The sequence below is a fragment of the Pelobates fuscus genome, chromosome 5, assembly GCF_036172605.1.
Source record: "Pelobates fuscus isolate aPelFus1 chromosome 5, aPelFus1.pri, whole genome shotgun sequence".
Lineage (NCBI taxonomy): Eukaryota > Metazoa > Chordata > Amphibia > Anura > Pelobatidae > Pelobates > Pelobates fuscus.
This window is the reverse complement of record NC_086321.1, coordinates 170049128-170068856: the sequence shown is the minus strand read 5'-3', so window position 1 is coordinate 170068856 and position 19729 is coordinate 170049128. Positions and strand designations below refer to the sequence as shown.

The window sequence follows — 19729 nt, the reverse complement described above, 5'->3', positions numbered from 1 at the left end:
TACACACACTGCCCCATACACACACTGCCCCAGAAACACTGCCCCCATACACACACTACACACACTGCCCCATACACACACTACCACACACTGCCCCAGAAACACTGCCCCCCATACACACACTACACACACTGCCCCCCATACACACACTACCACACACTGCCCCAGAAACACTGCCACCCATACACACACTACACACACTACCCACATACACACACTGCCCCACAAACACTGCCCCCATACACACACTACCCCCATACACACACTACACACACTGCCCCACAAACACTGCCCCATACACACACTACACACACTACCACACACTGCCCCAGAAACACTGCCCCCCATACACACACTACACACACTACCCCCCTACACACACTGCCCCACAAACACTGCCCCCATACACACACTACACACACTGCCCCATACACACACTACCACACACTGCCCCAGAAACACTGCCCCCATACACACACTACACACACTGCCCCATACACACACTACCACACACTGCCCCAGAAACACTGCTCCCCATACACACACTACACACACTGCCCCCCATACACACACTACCACACACTGCCCCAGAAACACTGCCCCCATACACACACTGCCCCACAAACACTGCCCCCATACACACACTACACACACTACCCCCATACACACACTACACACACTGCCCCACAAACACTGCCCCCATACACACACTACACACACTACCCCCATACACACACTGCCCCCATACACACACTGCCCCATACACACACTACACACACTGCCCCGTACACACACTACACACACTGCCCCCATACACACACTACACACACTGCCCCAGAAACACTGCCCCCCATACACACACTACCCCCATACATACACACACTACACACACTACCCCCATACACACACTACACACACTGCCCCACAAACACTGCCCCCATACACACACTGCCCCATACACACACTACCACACACTGCCCCAGAAACACTGCCCCCCATACACACACTACACACACTGCCCCCATACACACACTACCACACACTGCCCCAGAAACACTGCCCCCATACACACACTACACACACTACCCCCATACACACACTGCCCCACAAACACTGCCCCCATACACACACTACACACACTACCCCCATACACACTACACACACTGCCCCACAAACACTGCCCCCCATACACACACTACCCCCATACATACACACACTACACACACTACCCCCATACACACACTACACACACTGCCCCACAAACACTGCCCCATACACACACTGCCCCATACACACACTACCACACACTGCCCCAGAAACACTGCCCCCCATACACAGGGGCGTATTAGCCGCGAGGCAAACAAGGAATTTGCCTTGGGCGGCATTTTCCAGGGGGCGGCAAAAAACGCCGCCCCCAAATGCCCAAGGCAAATGTCTTGTTAGCCTTGCGGCTAACAGACATGCTGGGCTGGTTGCTGGGCGGCCGGCGAGGGAGCTCTTCCCCTGAGCTCTCTGCTCAGCTCCCTCGCGCGCCGCCCGCAGAGTGAGACTGGGAGCCGGAATATGACGTCATATTCCGGCTCCGCCTCCCAGCCTCACTCTGCGGGCGGCGCGCGAGGGAGCTGAGCAGAGAGCTCAGGGGAAGAGCTCCCTCGCCGGCCGCCCAGCAACCAGCCCAGCATGTCTGTTAGCCGCAAGGCTAACAAGACATTTGCCTTGGGCATTTGGGGGCGGCGTTTTTTGCCGCCCCCTGGAAAATGCCGCCCAAGGCAAATGCCTTGTTTGCCTCGCGGCTAATACGCCCCTGTGTATGGGGGGCAGTGTTTCTGGGGCAGTGTGTGGTAGTGTGTGTATGGGGCAGCACAAAACCAAGATACACCACTGCCCATACACACACTACACACACTGCCCCCATACACACACTACCACACACTGCCCCAGAAACACTGCCCCCATACACACACTACACACACTACCCCCATACACACACTGCCCCACAAACACTGCCCCCATACACACACTACACACACTACCCCCATACACACTACACACACTGCCCCACAAACACTGCCCCCATACACACACTACACACACTACCCCCATACACACACTGCCCCATACACACACTGCCCCCATACACACACTACACACACTGCCCCCCGTACACACACTACACACACTGCCCCCATACACACACTACACACACTGCCCCAGAAACACTGCCCCCCATACACACACTACCCCCATACACACACTACATACACTGCCCCACAAACACTGCCCTCATACACACTGCACACACTGCCCCACAAACACTGCCCCCATACACACACTACACACACTGCCCCACAAACACTGCCCCCATACACACACTACACACACTACCCCCATACACACACTACACACACTGCCCCACAAACACTGCCCCCATACACACTGCCCCACAAACACTGCCCCATACACACACTACACACACTACCCCCATACACACACTGCACACACTGCCCCACAAACACTGCCCCCATACACACACCGCCCCAAACACACACACACACTGCAACTCTCACACACACTGCCACCCTCACCTACACACTGTACCGCTCACACACACACACAGACACACACTGCCCCACACATACACTGCCCCCTAACACACACACACTGCAACCCTGACATACACTGCCGCCCTCACGCACTTGCACTTCACCACTCACACACACACTGCACCTTTCACACACACTTCACGCCTAACACATACCACTGCTCCTATGCCCAATATCCCAGCAGACCCCAGGTAAGTTGTCAAACTGTTCTTAAACGGTTTGACTACTTACTCTGGGATGGGATCCTGGCACTACTGGCGCCATAACTACTACACTGAGATGTAGTGGTTATTGTGCCTGGATTATTTCTTTAAATAATCTGCAAGTGCCCCTCCCGAGATCAGGTTCTGGATCCACCACTGGTTCCACTGGAAGCAGGTATTGTACAAAGTGAGTTGAGCTGAAGTTACCTTCTTCTCGAGTCTCCTCCAGAAACGAGCGCAGATGTCATCAAATGCCAAGAGAAAAGTTTCTTCCCAGTTTTGTTGCATCTCCTCTGCCAGTAGCATGGATTTTACATGTGGAGCTTCTATCTTTAGTCACTAAGGGTGTTGCTTGTTTTCAGTCAACTGAGTGCCTCTAGTGAAGGGAACAGTAATAAAAAAAATAGATAACTGGATTGGCAGGGACTGTCCAGAGGGGGGTAAATGGGGTTCAGCTAGATTATCTGACGGAGAATGGGGTTACTGGCTGCAACCCCTATATTGCGTGACTCAGTGGTGTATCTTGGTTTTGTGCTGCCCTAGGCAGGACAAAACTCAGACACCCCCCCCCCCGCGCGCGCGCCACCCCCACCCAACCCTTCCCCCCTGCCCCGCCTTCTAAATACACACACATTCACTGACAGATACGCATACACTAGCTAACAGACACACACAGTCAGACACACACAGTCGGACACACACACACACTAACAAACACACACAGTCGGACACACACTAACAAACACACACAGTCGGACACACACACTAACAGACACACACAGTGAGACACACACACTAACAAACACACACAGTCGGACACACACACTAACAAACACACACAGTCGGACACACACACACAGTGAGACACACACACTAACAAACACACACAGTCTGACACACACACTAACAAACACACACAGTCGGACACACACACACACTAACAGACACACACACTAACAGACACACACTGTCGGACACACAGTCAGACACACACAGTCAGACACACACAGTCAGACACACACACTAACAGACACACACACTAACACACACAGTCACAGACACACACACTAACACACACACACACACTATCAGACACACACAGTCAGGACAAAACTCAGACACCCCCCCCCCGCGCGCGCGCCACCCCCACCCAACCCTTCCCCCCTGCCCCGCCTTCTAAATACACACACATTCACTGACAGATACGCATACACTAGCTAACAGACACACACAGTCAGACACACACAGTCGGACACACACACACACTAACAAACACACACAGTCGGACACACACTAACAAACACACACAGTCGGACACACACACTAACAGACACACACAGTGAGACACACACACTAACAAACACACACAGTCGGACACACACACTAACAAACACACACAGTCGGACACACACACACAGTGAGACACACACACTAACAAACACACACAGTCTGACACACACACTAACAAACACACACAGTCGGACACACACACACACTAACAGACACACACACTAACAGACACACACTGTCGGACACACAGTCAGACACACACAGTCAGACACACACAGTCAGACACACACACTAACAGACACACACACTAACACACACAGTCACAGACACACACACTAACACACACACACACACTATCAGACACACACAGTCAGAGAGACACACACACACACTCACATTAACACATTATTTTTTTTATTTTATTTACTCCCCCCCCCCCCCCTACCTTTGGGAATGCTGGGGGTGGGGGGTTCTCCCATTCCCTGGTAGTCCAGTGGCTGCAGGACGGCACTGGCGGGCAGGCTGGGCGGCCGGCGAGGGAGCTCTTCCCCTGAGCTCTCTGCTCAGCTCCCTCGCGCGCCGCCCGCAGAGTGAGGCTGGGAGGCGGAGCCGGAATATGACGTCATATTCCGGCTCCCAGTCTCACTCTGCGGGCGGCGCGCGAGGGAGCTGAGCAGAGAGCTCAGGGGAAGAGCTCCCTCGCCGGCCGCCCAGCAACCAGCCCAGCATGTCTGTTAGCCGCAAGGCTAACAAGACATTTGCCTTGGGCATTTGGGGGCGGCGTTTTTTGCCGCCCCCTGGAAAATGCCGCCCAAGGCAAATGCCTTGTTTGCCTCGCGGCTAATACGCCCCTGGCGTGACTGAGCAGGCCTCAGACATAGACCACCCTCAGCAGTTACAGGACACTGCTTTCCAAGCAGGTAGATGGTGACTTCAGGGCAGAGATGCTATGAGACTTTAAATATAGTCTCTAGTTAATGTTGTTGAGGAAACCCTGTAGCATGCATTCTGCTTGGTTGGCAGGCCCCGCCAGTGTTTTTTATTGACTTTACAAAGATGGGACAGCCAAAAGTCTAAAGAGGGTACCACTGTTTAAGGGATGCCTTACCAGTAGCACTGGTGATGTATAGATTGCAGTTTAAAAAGCTGAATCCTAGAGATTTAACATTTATATATAGATACAGATTTTGAAAGAACGAGAATATTTAAATTTGAAATATAAAATATAATTAGGCTATTTACACAGAGAAAATAAGTATTGAGAAATGTACTCAAGTATAGTGTGTGTGTGTGTGTGTGTGTGTGTGTGTGTGTGTGTGTCTGTGTGTGTGTGTGTGTGTGTGTCTGTGTGTGTGTGTGTATTTTGTTGCAAGATCCTAGTGAATAAAACAAATATTAGCTGAAGATAATGAAAAGAAAAATATATTTTAGTAGAGCTGAACTTCAGAAATATAATCTATGTGTCATACACAGTATATCTGTTTGCAGTGAATCTAGAACTAACAACATCTGCTCCTATATCCCAGCTCCCAGGTCAATTACAAGGCAAGACCCCTGGGGGAATGTTTAGAGCTATGGAGAGCCCCTAGGACACAGTGACAGAACATCCAGGGATCAGCAATGGGAGAGATGTGCTGAACACTGCAAATGCTAGTAAAAAAACAGGCAATTTAGGATGCTTTATAATGAACTGGTTATGTGTTAATTATGGTAGTTAAATAATAGCCATGTGCATACAAAATACACATGTGCCTTGTTTCATACACTGTGCAGGAAAAAAAAGTGGTTTTGTTATAGCTTTAGGAATCAGGACTGTCTCTTAAGAGACTTTTCTTTTTCATTTCCTTTTTATAAATCTGGCCTGTAGCTTTATAGTGAGCCAGGCTAAGCCATCACTCATCTAATAAAGATTCTCTAAAGGTTTCCCCAATGCCCAGTTTTTTTTTTTAATGATAGACCAATAAATTTTTTTTATAAGGGCCAATAATAATCTTGAGGGAGAACCGGCTCAGTGCAAGATCAAAGCCATACGAAATTATAAGAACAACGAACAATCCTATAGTAAAAACAGACTTTGCTTCCAAATAATTGAAATTAAAAGTGAAAGCATTCATCCATGAATGGATTTCAAGTGGATCCTAATCATAGGTACCAGCAGTAACATTTCTTATTCATGATGCCAGAGAGAAATGTACAGCTGGGAAAGGATGTGTGTGTGTGTGTTGCGTGTATGTGTAGAGGATGCTTGTGGTGTATGTTTGTGGGGGTGACTGCTTGTTGTGTTTTATTTCTGAGGATAGGCTTTGTTGTGTTGCTTTTTTCTGAGAATGCTGCTCGTGGGGTTGTGTGTGTGGGGTTTGCTGCTTGTCGGGCTGTGTATGTGGGGGAGGCTGCCTGCAAAGTTGCATATGTGGGTAGACGCAGCTTGTGCGGTTGGGAATGTGGAGGGAAGGATACTTGCAGAGTTGCATGTGTGGGAGGGAGTTTGTTTTGGAACTGTGTCTGCATGGGGCTGTGCAAAATAAGCGACTATATCTCCCTCAAGTAAGCTGGTCTCAGTAGAGGAATCTCAATGAAGCTAAGCTGAAGTGGCTGTAGTCGGGTACTTGTAGCAAGTTGTAGTCCTATATCCGCTGCTTCATTGTTGCATGCCAACCTGGGTAGGAACTCACTCCTCTACCCACTGGAACAGGTCCCTAAAAGGCAAGTATGGACCCATCTGCATGTTCTCCTTCTTCCAGGCAAGTATCAGGCCTTCTACATGTCTTCCAACCTCCCTTGCTGTCTGCAGACACCATCCTGTCTGCTTAGGAAAGAATATACCTTTAGTGGGGGTATAGGGGCTGAATTGTAGGAAATTATGGCTTTTGTGAGAAGGTTAGGGACGGTAGTATGGGGGTAGATGCTATATGAAAGGGGGATATGGGCTGTAGAGGGAAGGGGCTGCAGATGGTGGGATAGAGCTAAGGGACATGTATTACATTAAAAATAAATAATTTAAACATATAAAGTTTATTTCCTACTCCCTAAGGCTTGGGAGGGAGGAATACTGATCCCTAGTGGTCCAGTGGGAGATGCTGCTTGTCTACACCTCTGTTGGTTGCAGACAGCTCCTTCCAGCTGGCTCTGGAACTCGTGATACTATACTCTGATACCGTAGCATGTGCATCACAGGTGTATCTTCCATCCTGTTTTAAGCCTCCCTTATATGATTATGGCAGTCATATTAACCTCCATAGGCTCTTTTTTAAATTTTTTATTTGACTGAATCATTTCAAATGGACAAATCGATTTTGATTAACTGAATTGGCACAATAACAGAATTTGGTTTGTCAGAATAAAAATTATTATTTTATTTTTTGCTATGCACATGTCTAGTTGCTACTATTCCCCTAACACCATAACTTGTGTCTGCAGGTGTGAAGTCATATTGAATGCCAAGGGAACAGTGATTTGTTCCCCCTATACTCATCTATTTATTTGTCATACTCTAGTAAACTAATATAGGTCAGCACTGTGGTTCTCTGTAAAGTCATTCTGAGACTTGTTTGGCCATTTCAGTGTTGATTTTCCTCTCCACCCTTTTGTCAATTCACTCCTGGTTATACCAAACAACTATTTAAATACTGCAATATACCTCTAATTTGAACTATATTTTCATACTATACTGAGCTATTCAAAGTTAAGATTACCTCAAACCCATGACAAATAGCCTTCCCTCTGTGCAGAGCTGGGACACAAAGAGATACTCCTGGTAGCAAGGTTTTCTAAATCGGTCAGGTTGAGAACTATAGGTGAGGAGGAGAATTAAGAGTCATGCAACTGTAATAAAAATTTTTTTAATCAAGTTAACATTCCAAAGGAAAAGGATAGGTTAGACAAATCTAGGCTACAAGGAACATGGGAAGATAGCAATGTGTACTCAGATACTAGATAGGGGGGGACGTATGACTCATGTTACGGGGATCAGAGACTGTCCGCCAAGCCGACAGGATGCTGAATGAACTTGCCCTTTTGCTGGATCTCCCAGGTATAAGCCCTGAAATGCTAGCACCACCATCGATTACTTACTGCACGGGGGGCACTTTGGTGAATCCGGAGAGCCCATATTTGTGAAGCCTAGAAGTTGGGGGCACGCAGTGTACATTAGCAGCCTACATGCATCTTAACTGGGAAGAGGCGGCCACTCTTCCCACTCCCCCCACTCTCTGCGCTCTAAAGTAATCAGAACAGACCCACCTAACTCCTACCCCACTTCCACCCTTGGCCCCCACTACTGGACTACCGAGTACAACTTCTCTTGACATGCAGGCTCAATTACACATACAAAAGAGAAGTCACTGCGCAGCTCAAATGGCGGAGACAACTGCTTCTGGGTTGTGGAGCCTGATGCTGCAATGTTCAGTCCAGCAAGACTGTGCAAGTCTAATCCTTTTTCGGCTGGAGGCCATATTTGAGCACTTCTGGGCCCAACTGGAAGACAAGTCAGCAGCAAGAGGCAGGTCAGGATGGCCCGCTTCCGGGCATATCACCCTCACAAGCTCAAGCCACCCTAAATACCTGCCCTCCTGAGCTGAAGGCCAAACAGGGCTTGTACCCACCACACTGTTCATCCAGGTGGAGGTACAAGAGCTGGCATCAGCACCAGACCACCCAGAACTTCTGTATTTTCCCTCATGAGAAGGACTTGATCCCTATATACTGCTGAGTCTGTGGCATGGAGGTGTTGGCCTTCTGACTAGCCTGGGGGTGGAAGAACTCCCTGGGCTGTACAAGTGCTCAACCCAGCTGACTTTCCTATTCAACCAATAGTCCGTGGACTATGGGAGTCAGTTGAATATTGGTGACCAAGTAAACCGAACAACTTGTTATGTTTTATAATGTAATGTTATCTCCTTGATTTCTCGTATTTCCTCTCACACTCTCACGCTAAGTGTAGCAGCAAGGAAATGGAGCTGTTGGTCTTATATTCCTGCTTCCTAAGCATCTTTCTAGCATATTATATCATTACTTAGCCAGGTCCAGAGCTTCCTATAGGCGACTTAGGCAGTCGCCAAGGGCACCCCTTAGGAAGGGTGCCACCAGGAGTACCGGCCACCATCATGCTGCATTCGACTGAGTGCTTTATAGAGAGCCTCAGGTGGCTGGAGCACTGCCCGGGCCGGCATATCCATGAGGGTGCACCGGCCCTGGGGCACAAGATATGAGGGACCAGCAGGAGGGAAGTGCACAGCCCTACCCTGTGTAGCATGGTTGAGTTCCTGTCCGCTGTACAGGAGCATCCAAACAGAAACTCCAGTACCGTGGACCGGACCGGAGATCGACCATGCTACACAGGAAAGGAGAGGGGGGGGGGGGTGAAGAGAATGAGGGGGGGAGACCACTGAGGGAGGGGAAGCGGGGGGGAGATGGTGGAGGAGAGACCTCTATGGGAGGGGGTGGGGTGAGAGGAGAGACCACTAAGGGAGGGGGGTGAGGAGAGACCACTAATGGAGTGAGAGGGGTGGAGGAGAGACCACTAGGGGAAGGGGGTGAGAAGAGACCACTAAGGGTGAGGGGAGAGGAGAGACCACTAAGGAGGAGGGGGGAGAGGAGAGACCACTAAGGAGGAGGAGGAGGAGGGGATGGGAGAGAACACTAATGGAAAGGGGGGGGAGGAGGGGAGAGACCACTAATGGAAAGGGGGAGGAGGGGAAAGACCACTAATGGAAAAGGGGGGAGAGGAGAGGCGACTAATGGTGAGGGGGAAGGGAGAGACCACTGGGGGAGGGGCAGATGAGAGCAGAGACCACTAAGGGGAAGGGGGAGAGGAGAGATCACTAAGGGACAGGGGAGGAGAGGAGAGACCACTAAGGGGGAGGGGGAAGAGGAGAGATCACTAAGGGACAGGGGAGGAGAATAGAGACTACTAAGGGGCAGTGGAGAGCTCTATGGGGGGGGGGGTAGGAGAGAGCACTAAGGGATGGAGGGAGCACCACGGGATGGGGGGAGGGTAGGAGAGAGCACTAGGAGACAGGAGGGGAGAGCTCTAAGGTACAGGAGGGGATCACTAAGGGACAGGGGAGATCACTAAGGGACAGTGGGGCAGGGGAACGTTCTAAGGGACAGGAGGGGAGAGCAGTAAGGGACAAGAGGGGAGAGAGGCTGAGGAAGGGGAGAAAGAGAAGCACAAAGGGGCTGGTAGGACTCAGCCCCTATCCTACCCCACACATTCTCTCTTTCACACTACACACAAAATTAGTGAATTAAAAATGTAAAAACTGGTGAGAGCACACTAATGGTGTACATATAACATACACAATATTACCATCAATGAGTAGATACATAAAAGACAAAAAATGGTAGGCCATAGTGAACTCTGTATATACAATAAAAGTATGTGTAAATACAAATTCGTCTCACTCACATATTGCTGAGCCTGCTAAAGTGGGCTCAGACTAAAAGCGCCTTGGATCCAATATAGTTGTTGAGATCAGGAATTGGCACCAATAATAGGATGCTCCATGAGTTGCTGGATTTAAATTCTCCCTTTGGGTTCCCACAAAGTCGAAAACATGATGATAGGAAGTGAGCAGGATCAAATTTTTTACAAAATAAATATAAAATATGAAAAGATCTCAAATATACAACCGCACATACAACCGCACTGACGCGTTTCGACAAACAGTCTTTATCAAAGTGCTCTGTAATTGCTTCAGACTCCCGTCCGTTTAAATCTCAAAAAAAGCGATTTATTCTCCATGTGTAACAAAGATAAAAGAAAGTAAATCCATTTGAAAAAGTATTTTTTGACGAAACGCGTTATGGATATTTAATATTTGTGTTCTTTTATATATATTAAAGTATTTTTGGTCATTTATTCGTGCCAATCAACTTTTTTAAAGACACATAACCTTTCTTTTTACCCTGGCTTTTTAATATTATTTTATTTATTTTTATTGGTTTTATAAAAACCTTTGGAAAATATCCCTGGAAGTTTCCTGTACTAAAAGAACTCCTTAGGTGGGGATCAATCCACCCAAGCTGTCATCACAGAGCAGTTGGCCTGCTCTTGCCTTGTAAGTACATTCTTTTATTATTTTATCAACATTACTATACAGTGAGCACTATTGGTTGTTTCTTTTATTCCGAGAATTGGACACCAGTGACGGAGAGGAACCCATTTATATCCCATAAGCGGGGATAAAAAACGCTGTATGCGCTTTACTCCAGAGCTGGATATTAGCTCTGGTAAATGTGAGTTTTATATTATTACTCCTTTATATTCACTTTTGAATTTTACATACTGCACCATTGGTTGCCCTTCTCTCTTTTTATCTTTTATATCAAGTGGATCCACCACACCAGTAGAAGATCTCACCACCAAAGACTATCTGTAAGGATAAAGATTCGGATCTTTTCTCTTTTATTGGACTTTTTATTGGACTTTTTATTATTTATTGTGGCGCAGCCTTTTTTATTGTTTTTACTCTTCTCCATGTGTGTCCTCTGTTTCTTCTGGGTATGTCATTACCGGTTACGTCACTTCCGGGTTAGCGGACAAAGTAAGTGATGTCTTTCCGGAACGTCCGGTCACATGATCGGGTTAGTTCATGGCAAAGTTTGCAGAAAATGTCTCTTATCATTGCACATGTCCTTCAGTTAATAACTTATTTTCAGGCAAAAATAGCGATCTGTGTGTTCACAACTTTTATTAAAAAAATTATATAAATAAAAACATAAGAAAAAGACGACAAATAATCCAAATACAAAATGAATACATATAATAGAAACATAGAATGTGACGGCAGATAAGAACCATTCGGCCCATCTAGTCTGCCCAGTTTTCTAAATACTTTCATTAGTCCCTGGCCTATCTTATAGTTAGGATAGCCTTATGCCTATCCCACGCATGCTTAAACTCCTTTACTGTGTTAACCTCTACCACTTCAGCTGGAAGGCTATTCGATGCATCCACTACCCTCTCAGTAAAGTAATACTTCCTGATATTATTTTTAAACCTTTGTCCCTCTAATTTAAGACTATGTCCTCTTGTTGTGGTAGTTTTTCTTCTTTTAAATATAGTCTCCTCCTTTACTGTGTTGATTCCCTTTATGTATTTAAATGTTTCTATCATATCCCCCCTGTCTCGTCTTTCCTCCAAGCTATACATGTTAATATCCTTTAACCTTTCCTGGTAAGTTTTATCCTGCAATACATGAACCAGTTTAGTAGCCCTTCTTTGAACTCTCTCTAAGGTATCAATATCCTTCAGAAGATATGGTCTCCAGTACTGTGTACAGTACTCCAAGTGAGGTCTCACCAGTGTTCTGTACAATGGCATGAGCACTTCCCTCTTTCTACTGCTAATACCTCTCCCTATACAACCAAGCATTCTGCTAGCATTTCCTGCTGCTCTATTACATTGTCTGCCTACCTTTAAGTCATCAGAAATAATCAGCCCTTAATCCCTTTCCTCAGATGTTGAGGTTATGACTCTATCAAATATTCTGTACTCTGCCCTTGGGTTTGTACGTCCAAGATGCATTATCTTGCACTTATCCACATTAAATGTCAGTTGCCACAACTCTGACCATTTTTCTAGTTTACCTAAATCATTTGCCATTTGGCTTATCCCTCCTGGAACATCAACCCTGTTACATATCTTAGTATCATCCACAAAAAGACACACCTTACCATCAAGACCTTCTGCAATATCACTAATAAAAATATTAAAGAGAATGGGTCCAAGTACAGATCCCTGAGGTACCCCACTGGTGACAAGCCCAAGCTTTGAATATACTCCCTTGACTACAACCCTCTGTTGCCTGTCACTCAGCCACTGCCTTACCCATTCAACAATATTGGAATCCAAACTCAAAGATTGCAGTTTATTGATAAGCCTTCTATGTGCAACAGTGTCAAAAGCCTTACTGAAATCTAGGTAAGCAATGTGTACTGCACCACCCTGATCTATTATTTTAGTTACCCAATCAAAAAAATCAATAAGATTAGTTTGGCATGATCTCCCTGAAGTAAACCCATGTTGTCTCTGATCTTGAAATCCATGTGTTTTTAGATGTTCAACAATCTTATCCTTTAACATGGTTTCCATCACTTTCCCCACTACTGAAGTAAGGCTTACTGGCCTATAGTTGCCCGACTCCTCCGTATTACCTTTCTTGTGAATGGGCACAACATTCGCTAACTTCCAATCTTCTGGGACTACTCGTGTTAACAATGATTGGTTGAATAAATCTGTTAATGGTTTTGCTAGTACACCACTAAGCTCTTTTAATAGCTTTGGGTGTATTCCATCAGGTCCCATTGACTTATTTGTCTTTACTTTTGATAGTTGAAATAGAACCTCTTCCTCTGTAAACTCACGTGTAATAAATGACTCATTTATCCTTTTTCTTAACTGAGGTCCCTCTCCTTCATTTTCATCTGTAAATACCGAACAAAAATATTCATTGAGGCAGTCAGCTAGACCTTTATCCTCATCTACATACCTTCCTTCTTTTGGTTTTAATCTAACTAATCTTTGTTTTACTTTTCTTTTCTCATTTATGTATCTAAAAAAAGTTTTGTCACCCTTTTTTACTGACTGTGCTATTTTCTCTTCTGTGTGTGATTTGGAAGCTCTTATAACTTGCTTAGCCTCTTTCTGCCTAATCTTATAGGTCATTCTGTCTTCCTCACTCTGGGTTTTTTTATAATTACTAAATGCTAACTTTTTGTTTTTTTACTATTTTGGCCACATCTGCGGAGTACCACCGTGGTTTCTTGAATTTTTTGCTTTTACTGACAAACCTAATGCAATTTTCTGTTGCCTTCCGTAGTGCAACTTTTAAATAATCCCATTTCTCTTGGACTCCATTTAAATTGCTCCAGTCTGATAATGACTCCTTTACACATATTCTAATTTTAGAAAAGTCTGTTTGTTTCTGTGTGGTGTGACTCAGTCACTGTTCTTATATTAAACCACACTGACTGATGATCATTGGATCCTAAACTTTCACCTACAGTAATATCTGATACCAAATCTCCATTTGTTAACACTAAATCTAGTATGGCCTCTTTACGAGTTGGCTCCTCAACGACTTGTTTTAGAGAAAATCCCAGTAGGTAGTTTAGAATATGTGTGCTCCTGGCACAAGTAGCTATTTTTGTTTTCCAATTCACATCAGGAAGATTAAAGTCACCCATCATGATAACGTCCCCCTTCATTGTCATTTTAGCTATTTCTTCAACTAGTAGATTATCTAACTCTTCAATTTGTCCTGGGGGCCTATAAATCACAACTACACGAGTTACTGTGTGATTACCAAATTCTAACGTAACCCAAACGGACTCTATGTTCGCCTCACTAACCTTTATTAGGCTAGATTTTATGCTATCCTTCACATACAGGGCCACCCCTCCCCCTTTCTTGCCTTCCCTGTCTTTTTCTATATAAAGAGTACCCTGGTATTGCTATGTCCCAGTCATTTTTCTCATTATACCATGTCTGCCACTCCTGCTACTCCTCCACAGCAAGGTCCTGAAAGGTAAGTAAAACTAGTTTTACCCTTTCATTATAGTTAGTGCATTCACTAAGCTTAGGCACATGGGACATGTAGGGTTAAGTGAGGGTTCAAATTAGGGTTAGGTAAGTGATTCTAATCTCTCTCACACTCTATTCTTACCCTAACCCTTGGGGTAAAGGATAAAATAAAGTGTGGGAAATCACTATTTAGAGATATTCCCCTAATGTGAAATATCACTAAATATGAACAAGTCCCTAATCCGAACCCTAATTTGAACCCTAACATTAACCCTAAATGTCCCATGTCCTAATCTTAGTGAATGCACTAAATATAATGAAAGTGTAAAACTAGTTTTACTTACCTTCCAGGACCTTGCTGTGGAGGAGTAGCAGGAGTGCTAGCACGCATGTGCAGCACAGGATCCAGCTGATGCCCCTCCCCGGAAGTGACGAGGGTAGGGGATTTTCATGGGTAGGGAATTTTGACAGAACACCGGCACAATAACCACAAAAATAAAAACCTTTCCCATTATTTTGATTTTAAAAAATCTAAAAATTTTGTAAGAGAACTTCGACTACTTTTCCATATGATAAAAATATTGTCGAACGTTTGTAGAGGACTAAACCTGCCCCAGAGTCAACACTGGGTAGGACAACATTTTCTTCCCAGTGTGACATAAAAAAATTAGCGTAACTTGGGGCAAACCTAGTCCCCATAGTTGTTCCTTGAACTTGTAAATAAAATTGATTTTCATACCAAAATAATTGTTTTTTAAAAAACATATTAATCACTTTTAAAATAAAAGCTACTTGTTGATCCTTAAATTCACCAAATGTATTTAAAGAATGTCTAGTAGCTTTACAACCTTTGTCATGTGCAATATTGGTGTACAGACTACTGACATCGCAAATCTTTTTCCCATTTAAAATCTTTTAAAATATTTGATAGGTTCATTGTGTCTTAAAGATAGGTTGGACACTGTTTAATTAAACCCTGTAAAAATGTATCAATGTATTGCGATAATGGCAAAAGAAGAGAATCTATGCCAGATACTATAGGCCTCCCTAGGGGACTTTTTATATCTTTATGTATCTTTGGTAATACATAAATGATTTTTGGAATTCTTGGAAAATCCACTTTTAAAAATGTATATTCCCTCTCTAATACCAACTTCTAACCCCACTTTTAAGAAATTGTCATATCCCTATATACTACATTCTATAAGCACACACTTTAGATCCTCTACACTAACACATAACACATCCTCTACACACTCCACTCCCTGTGAGCGAACTCATGGGTGGAACAGACCTTGAGCAAGGGGCCCACAAATATGGAGCTGGTCCACATTCCCCCAGAACATTGACTTTTGTGACCACAGTTAAAAACAGCCTCTAGAGATCCTGTTCTATAACAGACCAGTGGAGCCAGACTACAGCCAGGATCCATCATCATCCTCATCTGGTTGTAAGTAGGCAATCTAGTATATTATTCGTGGCACTAATCTCTAATTTACGTCACATTAAAGGGACACTATAGTCCACAGAACCACTGCAGCTTAATGTAGTGGTTCTGGTGTCTACAGCCTGTCCCTGCAGGCTTTTTAATGTAAACACGCACTGTGTGCAGCACTGGCGTTAGTTCATAAGGCAGATCATATGGGTGGGGCATTGTGATGTCACATGGGGGAGGGGCGGCAAATTTTTATTTTGCCTAGGGCAACTCACATACTTAACTAGTCTGTTACTGACTTCAATTACTTTTAACCCCTTAAGGACACATGACATGTGTGACATGTCATGATTCCCTTTTATTCCAGAAGTTTGGTCCTTAAGGGGTTAAATGGGGCTGATCTCCCTGGGAGCTAATTTTCTTAAATTTTTAAGCTAGAAGTATCTCTGTTATTACTCATTCAATGTTTACATGTACATGCATGCTACTGCTCCTTTTTGTTTCTATTGTATTTGTAACATGCCTCAATAAAATAGCGATAAAAAAAATAAATGAGAATCAAGTAATCATATATTCCAACCATCTGATTTTGTCCTGCTGACTCACTTTTGACCTCTGATGTCCAGCTTCTGGAGACACCAGAGACCAAGTCCCCAAAATGCCCAACATATCATAGGACATGCTCATTCTGTGCATACTCAGGGCAATCATTCCACATGAGAGTGCATGGGCATCCCTAAGCACTAGCCTAAGCACCTAAAAGTAAACAGATTACAGGAGATTTTGACAAATGTTAGATATATACTATTTAGAATATAATCACAACTATGGACAACAAGCAGAACAGCAGCATCAGGGACATATAAAGTTGGTATGTGCCTTCTCAAGAGTGTTCACTAGATGGAGCTGGAGGTATTGAGCTTCTATTCAGTTGTTGAGGCAGTAGGTCAAAGCACTGGCCGAGATGGCCCTATGAGGGGCATTGGAGCTACCAGAGGCTGGAGGAAGAGAAGAAGGGAGCATTGAAGCCTGGCATGGGTGTCCACACTTTCCATCACAGCATCACTCACTGCAGGGTGAATAGTGCAACCCGCTGTATGGAGTGCTCGGGACTCTGCTGCCACCCAGAGGAATCTGGAACCATGAACTAGATGCACAATCATTGTGAACACCGATGGTATTTTGAGAAGCATGGGATGCATGGTTCCACTATAGACCATAACATTGTTGCTATTTGAATTAACCAAACTTACAATTGGTTCTGTCATGTTCCCGCTTTTCAGTTGGTCAAGATAACCTGTGAAATCCTGTTATCTGTACATTTGCATATAATTATGTGTATGCAACAAGTGTGATTAAACCAATACAATCTAAATTAGGCATCTTTCTTGGTACTTATTTTCGGACGTACTTCCATTGCCTTAGATTTTTATTTTATTTTTTGAAGGGCTAGCTTGCCCCAGAACAAGTTAATGAAATAGGGACTGTAGTACCTTTGTGCCTTCTTACCCTACAAGGTTCAACCATTTCCTAGCCATTTAACCCCAAAGTTGCTACCCGAGGATCCCATCTAAGCTGCCTTTTCAGTCCTTCTCCTGGCACTGCCCTGATCTGGAAAGCTTGGCTTCGGCACTGACACTCTTGGCCTATTGCAGGCCGACCCATTGTAAGTAGCAATAATATTGCTCACAATAAGCAGTATTGTTACTACTTTGGATCAGTGCCGCACAGAGTGGAGGACTGGTGAGGCAGTGTATGAACAACATGTGTGTGAACAACACAACTGCCACACTGATATTTAAATAGCTGAAATGTAACAGCCACTTTGTTGTGTCAGTGTGTATTTGTACCCATATAATCTGTGCTTTATCACATTATGTGCTTTATCACACTGATTCAGCTTTATACGCACTATTTGGGCCACCCTGTGTAGTATGGATAGACTAGTTCTGCTGTTACTGTCTCTTTAAGGGACATTTAAATTTTTCCGCGAAATAAGCGCGTGGCTACTCCTTCCTCCCAGGGGCTCCACTGGGACGCCAAGCACTTCACCCTGGTAACCGCCTTCCCCCGCCTCCCGCTGGGACGAACATTCTATTCGCTGGTCTCCGGTTGGCTGCAGCTGTGGGGTGGGCGTGTCCGGGGCGGTGCGAATGGAACGAAGACTGAAGCATCTTTCCTGTCTGCTGTCAGTTCCCGACGTGCAGAGCAGCTGAGAGGACCCGCTGGCCCGGGCTGCCGCATCGCTGTAATCTCCCCCAGCTCTTCCCATCCATCTCTGCACGCTCGGATCAGCCCTCCTCCCGCTGCTCCCCGGGCACTGACTGGCAGACCGAGCCCAGGCACCGAGCTTCTCCCAGCTATCCGGGAGCCAGGCACAGGGGGTCGGCATAGAGGAGAGGATTGAGGGGATCAGCTCTCAGTGTGTACCTGCTTCACACAGCTTGGATATTTATATTTATTGTCTGCAGAGAAATATCGCTGGATGTACGAAGAGTCTGCGATTCCTCTAATGTGGATGGGATTAGTACTGGCTCTGGTGCTGCCTATTAGATTTTACCAGTGTGGAGTTTACAAGAATAATAACAAAGACATCTCTCTTTTTACTGTGTGTGTGTTTAATATTTAAATGAATTTTTTTTTATATATTTGTTTCTGGGTTTACGGCTGTCATCCTTTTATATAAAGGAAAAAAAAACGTTGCCCCTGAGGCTTGAAAATAAATTGAATTTTCACTGCTAAAGGAAAAAAGAGGAGAAAATAAAGATTAATAATAGCAGCTTTCTTGCAATTTCAGATCTCTGCAAGAAGTGGAACATTTCTAAGGTTTTCTTTTTTGGCATTATTTTAAAGCCAATTTCTACTGCTCTTTATTTTGGTGGTTGTTTTTTTTTTTTTTTTTTTTTCCTCATCTGCCTGGAAATTATATATACTATATCAAAGCTTTAGAATTTTTTTTCTTTTCAAATATATATATTATTTATTTTTTTGTGTGGATTATTGCCACTTTCCTTTCAACTCCAATGAAAAGAGCATAATACGAGACATTTAATTATATGAATGATTTGTGAGGACTGTCCATCCAAACTCTCATGTTTTTGCATCACTTGATTTTTCTTTTTTTAACTTCTCACTGGATTTTCTTGGAAGATAAAGGCTATTTAAAGGGATAATATTCTTTTTTGAAGATCTCCCATGCTTGGATTGGATCTTGGGGTTGTACTGAGACTTTTTTTTTAATTTAAGGTATCTTTTATTTAGTGGATCAAAGGAGCTTAAGCAGAAACAACCGAAGAGTTTATGGTAAATATTGGATGGGGTTGGATTTGCAATGTTTAAAATGCAAAATATTTTAAAAGTACGTTTTAAGGGTATTAAATAACAGATGGTGGATTTTCCTCCCAGCTATCTCGTTTTTATGAATGCCGGTTTAAACTAGTTGCTTTATCTTAATCATTACCCATCTGTGTATAATTAATAGACATGCACATATATTAAATTCTTTGAAAGGGTTTTTTTTTTCTGCAGGGGGATGCATACACTAATTCCATGCTAGAATCTGACTTTCATTGTAGGTACTTTTTTTTTTTTTTTGGCAGGATTTTTGCACTGAATTCTATGCCCCTAAAGTAGGTTTTCTAATCCTGTAGGAAGGCTACAACCATAAGATGCC

At 44.6% G+C, this 19729-nt stretch overlaps 1 protein-coding gene across 3 annotated transcripts in view; it reads left to right on the top strand.

Annotated features, from left to right (window-relative positions):
• FAM222A (family with sequence similarity 222 member A) overlaps positions 1-19729 on the top strand; it is a 112550-nt gene that overhangs the window by 27962 nt on the left and 64859 nt on the right. For 2 of the 3 annotated variants that reach the window (XR_010090880.1, XM_063454666.1), the window contains exon 1: positions 19059-19359. The exons of the other annotated variant lie outside the window; for it this stretch is intronic. The gene's annotated coding sequence lies outside the window, so the exon portion shown is untranslated. Of the gene's footprint in view, positions 1-19058; positions 19360-19729 lie in introns of those variants that run through there. 3 annotated transcript variants of the gene reach the window in all.